This window comes from Herpailurus yagouaroundi, unplaced genomic scaffold, assembly GCF_014898765.1.
Source record: "Herpailurus yagouaroundi ecotype Mexico unplaced genomic scaffold, PumYag 141, whole genome shotgun sequence".
NCBI lineage: Eukaryota > Metazoa > Chordata > Mammalia > Carnivora > Felidae > Herpailurus > Herpailurus yagouaroundi.
This window is the reverse complement of record NW_024412396.1, coordinates 39,168,276-39,185,114: the sequence shown is the minus strand read 5'-3', so window position 1 is coordinate 39,185,114 and position 16,839 is coordinate 39,168,276. Positions and strand designations below refer to the sequence as shown.

At 38.5% G+C, this 16,839-nt stretch overlaps 1 protein-coding gene across 6 annotated transcripts in view; it reads left to right on the top strand.

Annotated features, from left to right (window-relative positions):
• The window catches only part of WDR89 (WD repeat domain 89), a 38,020-nt gene that overhangs the window by 3,823 nt on the left and 17,358 nt on the right, over positions 1-16,839 (top strand). For 3 of the 6 annotated variants that reach the window (XR_005790947.1, XM_040477347.1, XM_040477348.1), the window contains one exon: positions 8,990-9,060. The exons of 1 other annotated variant lie outside the window; for it this stretch is intronic. The gene's annotated coding sequence lies outside the window, so the exon portion shown is untranslated. The remainder of the gene's footprint in view (positions 1-8,989; positions 9,061-16,839) is intronic. 2 more of the 6 variants (XR_005790948.1, XM_040477349.1) reach the window with 1 other exon arrangement.

Sequence of the window (16,839 nt, the reverse complement as noted above, 5' to 3'; positions counted from 1 at the left end):
AAAGCTTCGTATCCTTTGCCCTGACAAAGTCTAGATGTACAGACCAATAACCATGTAATGCAGCCATTTTCTTTTGTTCTCTGAGTAGGTAGCCAGCCACAGTCTTAGACTTTGCCAAATGTGGATTCTATATCCATAGTCTACAGGGGACCAGATCAAGGTCTGAGTTTGAGCTACTCATGCTTGGGTAAAATGGGAACAAGAAGAGAATTCCACAATATTTTTTCACAAATAACTTCTAAAGAAATTCTTTTTTAAGCGTTTTCACTTTGGTGATTTTATTCCCTGAAAATGGACGTCAAGCTAGTGGTTGCAAAACTAGTTTTAGGTCGTCTTCTTTGCGAGTCCAATGCGTGTCACCTGACTTAGGTATGTGAGGGTATAGTATACAGTTTATAGGCTAGAAAAAAAATTTTTTTAATGTCTATTTTTGAAGAAGACAGAGACAGAGTGTGGGCAGGGAGGGTCAGCGAGAGGGAGACACAGAATGTGAAATTGGCCCAGGCTCTGAGTTGTCAGCACAGAGCCCGACTTAAGACCAGAACTCACAAACTATGAGATCATGACCTGAGCTGAAGTCGGATGCCCCAGGCACGTAGGCTATGAAATTTTTATTTTTTGTACAAAGTACAGTTTATTGGGCATTTTCCTGATGACTAATTATGTAACTGATGTTTTAAAAAATTCTCCCAGTAGGGCACTGAGTGACTCAGTCGGTTAAGCATCCAACTTCGTCATGATCTCATGGTTCATGAGTTCGAACCCTACATTGGGCTCTCTGCTGTTAGCACAGAGCCCACTTTGGATCCTCTGTCCCTCTGTCTCTGCCCCTCCCCCATTTGTACTATCTCTCTCTCTCTCTCTCTCTCAAAAATAAAAAGAATTAAAAGAGAATTATCCCAGTAATCCATTTAAAGTAATTTCACTTGTTGGATGTTCCTATTTGGTTCCCCCGCCCTTTCTGTGCCTTGGTTTGGTAATAATCAAATCTAGGTGAACTATCTTTGAAACTGATCATCTCTGGGAAGCTAGCATTTCTCAGAAAATAAAAACTTCCTTGGGTTTCCCAATCATCAAACAGAATCATTTGATTTTATAAGTTGCCTTATTTGGTTTAGAAGAAACTTAAATGATTGAGGTAAATGGTGGTTAGAAGTGATTTTTGTTTTTTACTCTTGAAAAATAGTACTATTTCAGGGTCACATTATTTCCCATTTAAGCATTTAAAATTAGATTCACTTAGTGTTTTTTTATTAAGTTTTTTATTTTAATTCCAGTATAGTTAACAGTGTTATATTAGTTTCAGTGTACAGTGTGCTGATTCAACAATTCTATACCCGGTGCTCATCACGATACGTGTGTGGATTTATCTAACTTTAAATGCAGATTTTTTTCTTGGATTTCAAGTCCATTTTGGCTGAGTTAACTGGTTCATCATTTCAGCTAGATATACTGTACATCATAAAACAAGATCTTTAGGAAAACTCTTACATTTTAAGGATCATAACCTTCATTATGTGCTCTTTATTATTTTCCAAATTTTCTTGCCTAAGCATTAATTGTCATGAAACAACTTGAAAAGCATAAGCATAAAGTTGTTGGCAGCATGATGTGATAGAAGAAGCACATGGAGTCAGAGATCTTTCTTTTGGGGTGCCTGAGGGGCTCAGTCAGTTAAGCGTCCAACTTCAGCTCAGGTTGTGATCTCACAGTTTGTGGGTTCGAGCCCTGCGTTGGGTTCTGTGCTGACAGCTCGGAGCCTGGAGCCTGTTTCAGATTCTTTGTTTCCCTTTCTCTTTCTGCCCCTTTCCCACTCACGCTCTGTCTCCCTCTCTCAAAAATAAATAAACATTAAAAATTTAAAAAAGGGGCGCCTGGGTGGCGCAGTCGGTTAAGCGTCCGACTTCAGCCAGGTCACGATCTCGCGGTCCGTGAGTTCGAGCCCCGCGTCGGGCTCTGGGCTGATGGCTCGGAGCCTGGAGCCTGTTTCCGATTCTGTGTCTCCCTCTCTCACTGCCCCTCCCCCGTTCATGCTCTGTCTCTCTCTGTCCCAAAAATAAATAAACGTTGAAAAAAAAAAATTAAAAAAAAAGAAAGAAAAAGCTCTTTCTATCTAGAGCATACAAAATGTTTAACTTTGCTGAACTTTAATTTACTTATTTGTAAGTATAATACTACTACTTGTCTTACTTAAACTCTCACAATTGTGAGAATCTGATGAAATGACAAATACTATAGTCCTTCGCAAAATGTGATTCTTTTATTAAGATCATATTAAGTATTTACTGTACTTTTTTTAAGTAGGCTCTATTCCCAACATGGAGCCCAACATAGGACTTGGCCTCACGACCCTGAAATCAAGGCCTGAGATCAAGAGTTGGACTTAGCTGACTGAGCCACCTAGATGCCCTCTGTTGTACTTTTAAAGGGTTCAAATTTATCATTAATTCTGTTGTGAGCTCCACTAGCTCATGTGATTTTTTTTTTTTTTAGAGCTCTACCACAGTTTTTTTGCCTCTTCATATGTTGAATGGACCAAGAAATGATAAAAATCCTGTTGAGCAAGTCTCTTAAGTTAATGTTAACGAATATTAGTCTCCAAATGTCATTTGCTAACAATATCATTTCATAGGAAATTTTTTTAATATTTATTTTTTTATTTTTGAGAGAGAGAGAGGGAGAGAGTGCACGCATGCGAGCAGGGGAGGGACAGAGAGAGAGGAAGACAGGATCCAAAGTGGGCTCTGTGCTAACAGCAGAGAGCCCAGTGCAGGCCTCAAAACTCATGAACCATGAGATCGTGACCTGAGCCAAAGTCAGATACCTAACCAACTGAGCCACAGGTATCCCAGTCTCACATGAAAATTAAAAGAAACCTCTTCTTTCAAAGACTAGTAAGCTTAGTGTGCCATTATAACTAAAACTGATAATTTATATTACTTCATTTATCATGTCAGTTAATATTTATTTTACATTTTCCTTAGTGTTAGTGTGGATGCTGAGATAGGTGATGACTCCATTCTCTTTGTGGGCATTCTTCGTGATCATTGTTATGATTACTTTTTATTGTCTTTTAAAAAAATTTTTTCACCATTTCTTGAATTATAGCAGAGCTAGCGGTTAAGAGCACAGATTTTTAAACCAAACTGCCTGAATTGAGCACTGACTGCAATTAGTAGCTCTATAATCTTGGGCTGTTTACATGTAACCCTTCTGCGTTTCAGTTATCTGTCCATGAAATGGGATAATTGCAAGTACTTCATAGGCTGTTCTGAGAATTACATGAGTAAATATTTGTGCAGTGCTTAAAACAGTGCCTGACAAACCCTATTAAATATCTTTCTCTGGTTTTATTCCATATCATTCATCAAGTAGGAATGTGAAATAATAGCTAGGAGAGAAAAAGCTCTAGGTCAAGGCTTATGTGTTAAATTTACTATATCTTATAGCATATATAGATTTTAAATCTTTTTTTAAGCTTGTAAGTACTTGGAAATTTGCATGTCCAGACAACTAAAAGTTATGCTGAACTTCACATCATTTGATACTGCTTTTTATCTTAAATTTTTGCTGGTATTAAGACTTTCCACATGTGTATGCTTTAAACATTTTAACTGTATGTTCCTTGGTTATATAAATGATATTGATTCTTTTAGTGCAGATGAGATTATAATAACAACCTTACATTTGAATGGCCATTTAAAAATGCTTTGTAGAACATGTCTTTTATATCATTTGGGGGTCAGCGTAAGAAAGCATTTAAGAGTGTGGGCTCTAAAATCAGATTTCAGTTCCAGTCCCTGCTATGCATTTGTGAACCATGTGATCTTCGGCAAATCACCTGCTGTTTCTAAGCCCCACTTTTCTAATTATGGGTAAATAAGGTACTTACTGTATAGGGCTGTCCCCAGGATTAAATGAGATATAATGCATAGAAAGCATTCAGAATAGTACCTTGGATACAACAAGAGTTCAATATATCTTAGTTACTATTAATATCATTGATGGATACAAAAGAGCCAGTAAGAAGAATAAGTGGAAGTGTGAGAAAACCAAGATTCAGAGTAGATTCAGTGATTTACTAAAGGTCATGTGCAAAAAAAAACCCCCCCAAAACAAACCAAACAAAAACATGCTCCCTCACTTCTAGTGCAGGTCTTTTCCCATAACCCCTTTTCAGCTCACTCATATCAACCAAGTCCACCACAAAGACATGTTCCTTTATTTCCCACTGTGTTTCCAATTCTTGGCCACTTGTCAGGGTATTTTCATCTTGGTTCTTATTCAATCAGAGTCTTTCCCTTTCTTCGTGAATCCTTCAGCCCTGTGTTACTTGGGCTTTTAAGTTGTTACCATGCATGACAGGCATCTATTTTCAGGAAAGGAAGAAAGGAGATATTGAAGCTAAAGTTTTCGTAATGGTTAGGTTTTTTAAACTTGTGATTCCATTAGCCTATCATTTATTTGTATTTAACGTAGCACTGAATTATTTTTACAGAGCTACTTTATTCCCTCTAAATTCTCCCCTCTTTTTTCCCCCTAAGATTGTAAAATCAAATTGAACTTTTTCTTAGGAATTAAGAAAGGAGTTTGAGAATCACACAAATCCCTTGAGCCATTCTAAAAATAGGAAGAATACAATTTATGAATCATTGGGTTATTTTGGAAATCTTGAATGATTAAAATGTGGATGTATCTCTTTTTGGCATCAAAAACGTATGTATATAAGCAAAGCACATAGTATTTACTGCATTATTCTGGAAATTTGAGGTAATTTGATCCTATAACTCATTTCGTGCAAGAATAGCATTTTGAACATAGTTTAATTCCAGAATTTGGGTATGTAAGAATATCTATTAAATTACATTCACACCAGCAGGTGTTTATTGAATGCTTTCTGCTTCTAGGGTACTATGTGCGATGGTAAAGTGATGTTCCCAAATCCCAAGCCTTTTCTTAGCTTCCTCAGTTCTCCCTTCATGGTGTTTTCTGTAACTTTATAGGTTGAGATGAATTGATCTCAAAGCCGTGGTTATGGGTATCATGGATGTCAGTGTTGATACTGTTTGATTTATTTCTTTTTCTTTATTTCTTTGCTTTCTCCAGAAAAGGGATGGCTGCCTCTGTGGCTTGTGTGTGTGTGTGTGTGTGTGTGTGTGTGTGCGCGCGCACGTCCTACCTTTGTTGTTGTTTTACATATCTGTGTAGTTCCTTATCCTTGCCTCTTTGTCCTCTGTGGAGTGTGTTTTGTGTGTGTTTGTATTTTCATATACCTCTCACAGGAAGTAGGGTTTTGTGAGGTAGGCTATAGAGTTAGCCTCAGGCTGGTAGAGGATTGATACTAGAGAATTGGAAAACATGGTTCATGTCCTTAAGAGATATATACTCTATAGTAGACAGAAACGAATATAAATATGTAAAACAGCTAGGGATAAATAACACTTCAATATATTTGGTATGCGATTACTGCTATGTAAATAACAGACAATATTTTGGCATTCAGAGTAAGTACAAACCTACTTTAGGTTAAGAAAAATGTGGTGCTGGTAGAATCTGAGCTCGATCTTGAAGCATGGGTATGACCTAGATAACTCAAGAAAACAATATAGGATTCTTGGAGAGAATGGCAACCTTTTTTGCAGTTTTATTATTGTAGGGAAGATATTTTACCCGTTAAAATACTGATATGTCTGGGGCTGCTGTAACATACAGCATGGGATTCACAAGTTCAAACGACTGCAGCCCATGCAAAAACAAAAGAATGTATATGTCACTTTATAAAAATTAAGTAGTTTTATGTACTTAAAAAATGTTTGTGGCATCGCATGTTTACTTTTATTTTCCACTTTGTGTCAGGCTGAATGTCAGTGTTTTTTACAACATGAAAATAATTTCTAAGAACAACGTTTTTTTATATGATCTTACTCTCATAGGAAGTAAAATTTGTCCTATTCATGCCATCTTTTTCCAGGAATTAGAAGTTAAATTGAGTATTTCCTGTCCTGTGTGTGTGTCAGGGGTGTAGAGAAAACATATTTCAGTTGCAGATGAGGGGTAATGAAAACTGGATAAAAAATGGAGGATAATGGCAGGGTGAACAGTGATGAGATAGATGTGAAGGGCGATTTTCAAGGGAGGTTTTTTTAGTTCCTTGAGCCTTGTCCTGTGACTTTCTTTAATCAAAGATGATTCTGTGATGGTGGGCCTAGGTGGCTGAGAATACCATATTGTTAACAGAGATGAAGAATACAGGTGTTTGAGTTATATTTTGGGTATATTTATTTATTTATTTATTTATTTTAATTTTTTTTTCAACGTTTATTTATTTTTGGGACAGAGAGAGACAGAGCATGAACGGGGGAGGGGCAGAGAGAGAGGGAGACACAGAATCGGAAACAGGCTCCAGGCTCTGAGCCATCAGCCCAGAGCCTGACGCGGGGCTAGAACTCCTGGACCGCGAGATCGTGACCTGGCTGAAGTCGGACGCTTAACCGACTGCGCCACCCAGGCGCCCCTATTTTGGGTATATTTAATTTGGAGTTTTGGCAGCATGTTCAGGGGTAGAGGTCTGGGCAAACATTAGAGCTATGGGGTTGGAATTTTGGAGAGAGATCAGGGTTGAAGATAAAATCCAGGAGTTCACATAGAGGTGATAATTTATGTTGCATGGGGAAGAGAGGAAAGAACAAGTAAGGAAAATTCAATCTCACTTGTCATGATTAACAACAGAAATTTAAATAATTACTAATAAGTTATAGCATCTTTCTCTTTAGACTGTAGCTAAGTCCTGAATGATAAATATTTTTTTCCGTTCTCTAATTTTTGGACCTCTTGCTAGAGGGCAGTAGTAGTTAATTCCAAGGGCAAGGAAGGCAAGTATTAAAAGAGTTTGATGGCTTAAGTCTAAGCTAAACATATTCCTGTGTTTCCTAAACTTACATTCGACAGTACATTATTTTCAGTCCTTTTTATCCTTCACGTCAGATCTGTTAAGTGTGAAATTTTTTTTCTCTTAATATCCGGCTTTTGCAGGATGGTTCAAGAATTATGCCTTTTGTTGGTTATCTCTGATATCAGGATCTTTCAATATGTTCAGAAGAGAGGAAATGAGTTTAGAATTTAACTACATTCTGATCTTCCCACGATATGGCACAATGTAGTTAGGAGATCTCATCTGTTCTACTGTAACTTTACACAAGTACAAGACTATAAATAGTTATGTTCAGGGTTTTGCCATTATTTTTATTTCATTTCAGCAGATCCCTTTTGGACATTCACCCAATTTGGAGTATTAAATAGTGAATCTACCTTAAAATGTAAAGGAAAGTGTCAATCTATAAATATTTATAAGATATTGTCTGATTGTGTGAGATACATTGACATGATTGTAAGATATCCACTGTCGGAATAACACTGGTTAACAGTGGAAACTTAAAGAATTATTAATATGTTAAAGTATCTTTCTGTTTGGAGACTTTTTTGGGGAACATTTCATTTTGTGAATTCACCTTAGAAGTATCTAGTCTTTCTCACTCTCCTGCCCCGTGTGTGCACATGCGCACGCACGCCCGTATGTGTATGCATTTTCACTTCAATCTCAGTTGTCATGATTAACAACAGGGGTGTGTGTGTATTTGTTTACTTATACATAGTAGAATTTATATCTGATAGTGTACTCTGCAGGTTTGTTATTTGACACTATTGTATTTCTTTTAAATTTTCTTCTAGGGGCGCCTGGGTAGCTCAGTCGGTTGAGCGTCCAACTTCAGCTCAGGTCACGATCTCGCGGTCCGTGAGTTCGAGCCCCGTGTCGGGCTCTGGGCTGATGGCTCAGAGCCTGGAGCCTGCTTCCAATTCTGTGTCTCCCTCTCTCTGCCCCTCCCCCGTTCATGCTCCATCTCTCTCTGTCTCAAAAATAAATGAAAAAAATTTTTTTTTCTTCTAGGTCACTTACTGGTCTTCTTCTGTTTCAGGCATCATTCTGAGCATTTAGGATGTAGTAATTAAGTTATTCTTTTTAACAACCCTCTGAGGTTGCAACTGTTACCCCTGTTTGAAGAATAGGAAGCTGAAAGACATGTCTTGTGACACCAGGATTTGAACCCGAGCATATACCCGTTCTTTTAAACTACCATGCAAGGCCTATTTCTCTAAGCCTCAGTCTCCTAGTCTAAAAAGCAGTAATAAACAGACCTATCTTTTAGGGTTTTGGGTAGGGTTAAATGAAGCAATGCATATTAAGAGGCCGATGCTGGATCTAGATATTAATGATCAGTTACTATTAGCTGTTGGTTGGCCACTTTTCTGATTTTCTTCTGGTGCTTTTGTTCTTTGTCTCCCTTGTAGTTTATTTTTCGTCAGCCCGTTCTTTAAACAATGGTATTCTAGAGTTCCACTTTTGACCTGCTGTTTTATAGCATTCTGCATAATTTCCCTTCAGAAGGTTTATCCACTTTCCTAGTTTTTAACTACTGCCTACTACCTGTAATCTGATGACCCAATTCCATACATTTCCACCAAGCTATAGCCTGTTGTAGCCAAATGTCTGCTGTGCATCCACCTTTGGGCATCCCCACGTGTCCCTTGCGCTTGATGTAGATAAAACTGGAAAATTTTTAATGTAAAATGGAACTGAAGGATATGAAGTGGAGAACCTCACACATGCACCCGCAGAAAATGGAACTCAAAAGACTGAGACTGACTTCTCACAAATAATCTGATTTATAGAGGGTTGAAATTTATCCTCTGACCAATGAGCATCCACCAAGAATGTCTTCCATCTTCAAGCCAGTGAACTTGCTGCTTGGCCCCTTGCTGGTCTTTCCCCTCTTACACTCCTTGCCCATAAAAGCAACCCAAGTAAAACCTTCAGCGGACTCCTACAGTTCGCTGACGTTTGAATGTCCCAAGTTGTAGTTCCTCTACTATTCCTGAATAAACTCCATTTCTGGCAACTCGACTTTGCCTTAGTTTATCTCTCTTCTCTTAGGTAGACATTACATGGTATCAAAGTGAGATCTGAAGAAGGTGATCACCAGGAACACCAACCTCCAGAAATAAGTGAGTTTCCTGCACTTGAGCCCTTTGCACTCATAGCTTGTACAAGTCAAGGTAACTTTCAGTTTGGTAAGTTTCCTCTCAGGTCTTGAGCTGCCTCCTTTGGTGGAGCTCTCTCACTTTATTTGGGATCTGGAGAAGGGCGGATTTTCCTTCTGGTATGTACTCTTATTTCTGATAATGGGATCCCAGTCATCTGAGTTTTCTAAGGGTGGCCCCCCCTTGGGGAACCCTCGCTGGTTTTATGTTAAAAAATTACAGCCCTTCCTCACACACGTTTGACTAAATCAGTTTTACTAAGGATAACCTAGAACTCCAGTGACCATTATGTGGAAACTTTGATCTCCCCAAACTTATTTTTCTCTGAACTGATTTAGAAGACCATGTTTACAATACTAAACAATCCAAGTGGGATGGTTATTTTAATTGGTATCTGGAAGCTTCCAAATGTGTTCAGGATTCTAAAATTGCTTCCTTACAAAATACTGTTGCTAAATTAAAGCAAATAAATAACTAACAATGTGTAAGAAGAAAACACCAGAGGCCTGTTCTTGCTGCTAACCAAGGTCTTTCCTAACCTTACTATTCTACCTCCTCTATCTTCCTGTTTGCCTTCTCTTAACCCTTTACCCTCTCTCTAAACTTCCTTTCTTTCCTATTACTGAAACCTCATCCACTGATCTCATTAAAACCTTCCCTTTCAAAATTAAACCTGAGGATTCTAAACCACCCCAGATTTCCTACACTCCATGGACAAAGGCCAAAGTTAGGACTATAAGAATTTTCCCAAGGTAACTGGGGTCTCCATGCATTTGTTGAGGAATTCATTGTTGAAAGTATAACTCGCCAAACTGCTCTTCCATTTCTTATCAGTTAGCCCACATGCGTATCAGAGAAGGTCAAAGTGTAACAATGGATTAAAACTGCTGTTTGGGGAAATCCCAAACAATCTCTAGAGTTTAAACTAAATCAACCACCAACCCTTTTATATGATCAGGCTTGCAGACTGGACAAAAGGCCACATGAAGCCATTCCTAGGGCCTTCCCCAAACCCGTGGACTGGAACAAAATTCAGGCACACACTCAAAAGCCTACTAAATCTGTCCATGACTAATAAAGCAGACTCTACATCATTTTTTAAAATTCTGGACTTTCCATAGATGTTGAATCCACGCTGGTGGCTTTTAATTCCATGTTCGTGAATGGCCCAAACAAGGACTTCTTCCTGTTGGTCAAAAGAACCCGTATAGAACGGGAGACAGTGTGCATCCCTGACTTTGTCAATCTGGCTAATCAATTACTTGCACCCTAGAGGATGACACCAGAAAAAAAGACAACTAATATTTTGAGTCTTTACCTTGGAAAGGTAACTTCCAAGGTTTCCAATATGGAAACTCCAAAGCCATCTTCTAGAACTATGTCATTACTGCAAAAAACCTGGCCATTGGAAAACAGATTGCTAGAAATGGACTCAGGAGCTACACTATCAGTAGCTACACTGACAGAGTACACTACAATTAAAGAGTCTTCCTCTAAAATACGTATGCTCACCCAGGGGGCGCCTGGGTGGCTCAGTTGGTTAAGCGTCTGACTTCGGCGCAGGTCATGATCTCACGGTTCGTGAGTTCAAGCCCTGCATCAGGCTCTGTGCTGACAGCTCAGAGCCTGGAGCCTGCTTCAGATTCAGAGCTAGCCCCCTCCCTAGCTCACGCTTGCTCTCTCTCTCTCTCTCTCTCTCTCTCTCTCTCTCTCTCTGTCAAAAATAAATAAACTTAAGAAAAATCAAAATAAATAAAATATGTATGCTCAGTGAGGGTCTTTTGTTTTTTAAAATTTTTTAACATTTATTCATTTTTTTGAGAGTCAGAGACAGTGCAAGCAGGGGAGGGGCAGAGAGAGAGGGAGACATGGAATCTGAAGCAGGCTCCAGGCTCTGAGCTGTTAGCACACAGCCTGAATCGGAACTCGAACCCATGAACCGTGAAGTCATGACCTGAGCTGAAGTCAGACGCTTAACTGACTGAGCCACCCAGGTGCCCCAGATAGTGGGGGTCTTAAATAAACCACAATGTGTGCCTATTTCTAAGCCCATATGTTTTTGTCTGGGACTTTGGCAAGTTGAGCTACCCATTTCTCCTCAATGATTTAGTTCCCACACATTAGAAGGAGATTTTCTGGAGAAATCTAATGTTGCCATTTTTTTTCTCTCAAAAGGGAAATAACCATTGAGTTTGAATCCCAACACTTAGGAAAATTCAATCCTCTTTGCCCTTCCTTGCACTCTACAAGCCAAGGAAGTCTAAACTTCAGACTCGTCCCTGCTGTTAAACCTGGTAACCCCCACTTTTTGGGCAAAATCGTTAACAGATGTAGGCAGAGTTCATATTGCCCCTCCCGTTAAGATCCAGATTGACCCCTCAAAAAACTCTCCCAACAAAAAAAACAATATCCTATAAATAAAGCTTACAGGGCATAAGGCTTATTACAGAGAATGATAAGTCTCAAGGACTCGTTATCCTTTGCACCAGTCCTCGTAATACCCTATTTTGCCTGCAAAAAATCAAGTGGCTGAGGATGGAGATTTGTCTAAGACCTAGGGCAATAAATAACATTCTAAGTCCCTGCCTCCCCGTCATCCTTAATCTCCACATGCTATTGGTATCCATTCCTACTAGAAGCATTTTTTTTTTAACTTTGATTGACTTATGCAATGGATTTTAAAAGATCCTTGTTGGTAGGGATAATTAATATCTTTTTGCCTTTACCTGGGAAGGATAACTGTATTCCTAGACAGTCATGCCTCAGGGCTTCACTGAGAGTCTTTCTTCTCACAAGTTTTAGAAGCTGACTTAAATGACAAAATTCTCTGAAGGCTCCATTACTATAATATGTGGACGATTTGCTTTTTTGCTTGCCCTTCCAATGCTCCTCACAAAAAGAGAGTGTTTACGTGTTGAAAATCTTAGCCATTGAAGGACATAGGGTCTCAAAGGAAAAATTACAATTTTTCCAAACTGAGGTTTGATATTTAGGACATTTAATCTCATAACAGGGACTGTACCTAGTTTAAAGGTTTGAAGACATTTTCAACTTTCCAAACCCTAAAGGCAAATGTCACTTACAGGTTTTTTTTGGGGGGCTGGCTGGCTATTGTCATAATTGGACCCCAAATTTCTCCTTGTTGGTTCATTAAGGAGTATTCCACATATACCCCATTGTTTGGGATGACCAAGATAGTTTTAAGACCTTGAAGGAAAGCTTAATAAATCCCCCTGCCCTTGGATACACAAATTATCAGCTACCCTCTTTCCTTTTTGTATATGAGAGAGAAGGGAATGCCCTTAAAGTACTTACCCAAAAACGCAGGGGCTATCACTGACATCTGAGTTACTACACCCAAAAATTAGATTCATTTCCCTGAAGACACCCACCACACCTTACTTACCTACTACTGCCGCTTTAGTTAAAGCTACCAAAGAGATAGTTATGGGATCCTCTTTGACCATCTTTGTACCCCAGTCTGTCAGGACACTCTCACATTCACACCACACTTAACACCTTTCAGCAAACTATCTCACCTCCTGTGAAATCCTCATATGCACTGTCCCCCATATCGCTCTTGTTCAAAAAGCAGAAGTTTTAAATTTCAATTTACAAGTTTTTCTTTTCTAGTACATGCTTTTTGTATTCTAAGAAATCTCCACCAATCTTATGGTCATAGCTTCCCTATTTTTTTTCCTTGGAATTCTGTAGTTCTTGCTGTCATGTTTACATCTATGATCAATTTTGAGTCAATTTCTTATTCTGACTTCTCCTTTGTCTGGTATTAAGAAGCCACTGTAGCTTTCCTTTTATTAATGTTTGCATGGTATATCCTTTTCTATCCATTTACTTTTAATCTGCTTTATATTTGAAATAGTTTTCCTTTGGACAGCATATGGTTGGGTCTTGCCTCTTTCCCCTGAGAATCTCTGCCTTTCAATTGAGATGTTCAGATCATTTATATTTAATGTAATTGCTGATATGGTTGGATTTAAATCTACCATTTGCTAGTTGTTTCTAGATTTTTTTATTTTTCTCTTTAGTTTTTTGTTCCTTTTTTCTTCTTTCTTGCTGTCTTTTGGATTAAGTGTTTTTATAATTACATTTTATCTCTACTATTAGTTTGCTAATTGTACCTGTTTTTTCCTTTAGTTGTTGCTCTAGGGTTTACAATGCACTTCTTTAACTTGTGTAAAGTCCACCTTCAAATAATATATAATATCATATATATAATATAGTTATATATATAATATAAATGATGTCATATGTGTTATATAATATATATAATAATGTACTTCTTTAACTTCTATAAAGTCTGCCTTTAGATAATGTGATAACAAATTGTGGTGTAAGAACATATATTGCAGCATATGTTTCCATTTCTTCCCTCCTGTCCTCTTACTAATGCTGTCATGTATTTGACTTTTAATAACACTCTAATATGTTGTTAGTATTTTTTGCTTTAAACAGCCAATTGTTTTTTAAGGAGATTTTTAAAAGAAGAGCAGGGTCTTAAATTTACCCTCATATTTACCATTTTCAGTTCTCTTTATTCCTTCATGTCAATCTAGATTTCCAGTACTTGTCTGGCTGAATAACTTTCTTTAACATTTCTTATTTTGCACACTACTGGCAATGATTCCTCTCAGCTTTTTTCTGATTGTTTTTCTTTTAGCCTTTTTTTTTTTTTTTTGGAAAGGTATTTTTGCTGGGTATAGAGCTTTGTGTTGACAAATTTTCCTTTTCTTTGAATGCTTTAAAAATGTCACTCTTTGGGGCGCCTGGGTGGCGCAGTCGGTTAAGCGTCCGACTTCAGCCAGGTCACAATCTCGCGGTCCGTGAGTTTGAGCCCCGCGTCAGGCTCTGGGCTGATGGCTCAGAGCCTGGAGCCTGTTTCCGATTCTATGTTTCCCTCTCTCTGCCCCTCCCCTGTTCATGCTCTGTCTCTCTCTGTCCCAAAAATAAATAAACGTTGAAAAAAAAAAATGTCACTCTTTGTCCACTGACTCCCATAGTTTTTTTATATCTCTTAGCAGTCACTTCAAATTTCCCTCTTCCCCCAGCCCCTGGCAACCGTTAATCTTTTAGATGTACAAGTTTGCCTCTTCTAGACATTTCATATAAATGGAATCATACAATATGTGGTCTTTTGTGTTAAATATATGGTCTTAGCATAATGTTTTCAAGGTTTATCCATGTTGTAACATTTAGCAGGACTTCATTCCTTTTTATGGCAGAATAATGTTCCATTGCATGGGTATGCCATATATTGTTTATTCACTCATCCATCAATAAACACTTGGGTTGTTTTTTGCTATTATGAATAGTGCTACTGTGAACAATCCTATACAAATATTTGCATGAACATATGTTGAACTTTATGAGAAACTACCAAACTTTTTCACAGGCTGCTACATTTCACATTCCCACTGATATTGTATAAGGGTTCCAATTGCTTCACATTCTCACCATCATTTATTGTTTTTTGTTTGTTTTGTTTTTAATAGCCAATTCATGATCATTTTAAAGTCCATTATTTGGGTGATCTCCATGTCTTTTCTAGTCATTGCCTTATTTCTTGACAATTTGTTTTTTTCTTGCTTGTGTGCGTCTCTTTTTTTCTTTTTTTCTTTTTTTACTTTTTTTTTTTTAATTGAATTCTGGGTATTGTATGTAGAAGAATAGTAGATACTGAGGTAAAAAATATTTATTCCTGGAAGTGGACACATCTCTGCTTCTATCAGACTGTTAGTGTCAAGGATTGAATAGTCTAATCAGTAGGTGAGCTGGCTTGGGTTTTGTTGTTGCTATGGTTACCTTTAGTATACTACAGACTTGAAATTCTTCAGCGGTGGGCTGTTAATATCTTGTGCTTAGTATTGCGCCTGGTATGCTGAAGAGTTTTCCTCATTGTTCCTCCTCCACTGTCAACTTTTAGCAGGCCCTGCTTACCTATGCCAAATAAGGGATTTCGTGACACCGTCTTCTTCCTCTTTCAGCCATTGATGCTTTTCACTCAAGGTGAGAATCATGGTGGAAGCAGGGGGTCATTCTCCTCCATGATGGTTTGTTTGTTTTTCAAATGCATATATCTGTGCATAATCACCACCCACAAAGTTCTCCTGTTGTCCTTCCCAGTCCGTATCCCCCTCAAAAGATAACCAGTATTGTGATTTCTACCATTTTAGACTTGTTTTGCCTGTTTTTAAATTCTGTGTAAGTGAAATTATAATAGTATCCTTCTGTTTCAGGCTTCTGTCACTAAACAGTTCTGAGATTCTTCCATTATCGTTGCATGTACCAGTAGTATATGGTTTTTTATTGCCATGTAGAATTCCAGTGTATTAATATACCATGGTCGATCAGTAAAGACTATTTAAGCAATTGGATACTTGTCTAATTATCTAATTAACCATCTTGTAATTTTCTTAAAAACTTGTAATTACCCTAAAAGTAACATGCCAACATTGGCCTTGTTGCTCAGGCCAGAAACCTAAGAATCATCCATCTTTGTCACCTCTCCCCATACCCTACTTGCAGTCTAATCAGGAAATTCTGTTTATTCCTCTTTCATAATTGTGGCCTGTATCCAGCCATTTCTCTCTTTTATATCTGCTGCCCAGAATTTTGCACAAACCTTTCACTTACTTCCATTCTTCCCCCAAGGTCTGTGCTCTAGGCAGCAGCCAGAGGAATCCCTCCACAAACATCTCTCACGCTCTCAACTGGCTTTCCTTCTCACTTAAGAATAAAATATACGGGTGCCTGGGTGGCTCCTTCAGTTAAGCATCTGATTTTGGCTCGGGTCATGACCTCACAGTTCATGAGGTCAAGCCCTGCGTTAGGCTCTGTGCTGACAGCTCAGAGCCTGGAGCCTGCTTTGGATTCTCCCCCCCCCCCCCAACCCCCACCCCCGCCTCTCTCTCTCTCTCTCTCTCAAAATAAATAAACGTTAAAGATAAATAAATAAAATTGAATGTTCCGACCGTGGCCCTGCAAAGCCCTTATTTGTCTCCAGCTACCTCTTTAACCTTATTTTCTGTACCACTTTCCTTCTCTGACTCATCTTCAGCTGCTGTGGACCACTTGCTGTTTCTCTCTGCCCAGGAGGCTTTTAGCCCACACCCTCATTTCCTTCTGGTCTCAGCTGAAATGTCACCTCATGGGAGAGATTTTCCTTTATTTATTTTTTGAAGTTTATTTATTTATTTTGAGCAGGGGATGAACAGGGGAAGGGCAGAGAGAGAGAGAATCCCAAACAGGCTCTGTGCTGTCAGTGCAGAGCCTGAAGCGCCAGGGCTCAGTCTCACTGAGTGTGAGATCATGACCTGGGCTGAAACCAAGAGTCAGACCCTTGACTGACTGGGCCACCCAGACACCCCGAGATTTTCCTTTAATGACTGAATCCAAAAGGCTTGTCCTGCCTCATTTTTCTGGCCTTAACCGGTATTATTTTTCATACCACTTTGACTTTTCATTATTATAATTAGTTATTTGTCTAATAGCTGTCTGTCACCCCACTGGCCTCAGTGAAAGCTAGGACTTTGCCTGTGTTCTTTGCTGAATCCAGTGTGTTCTAGGCCTGTCATTCCCATCCTTCAAGATTTGGTTTTGAATTATTGAAAAGGGTCATTCTTTAGGACTTCTGAGCAGATTTAATGTTGATATTGCTTATCAATTTCTAACTATAATATAATATGCAAGTGGCTGGTTCTTAGATGTTAACATCATTCTGTTATG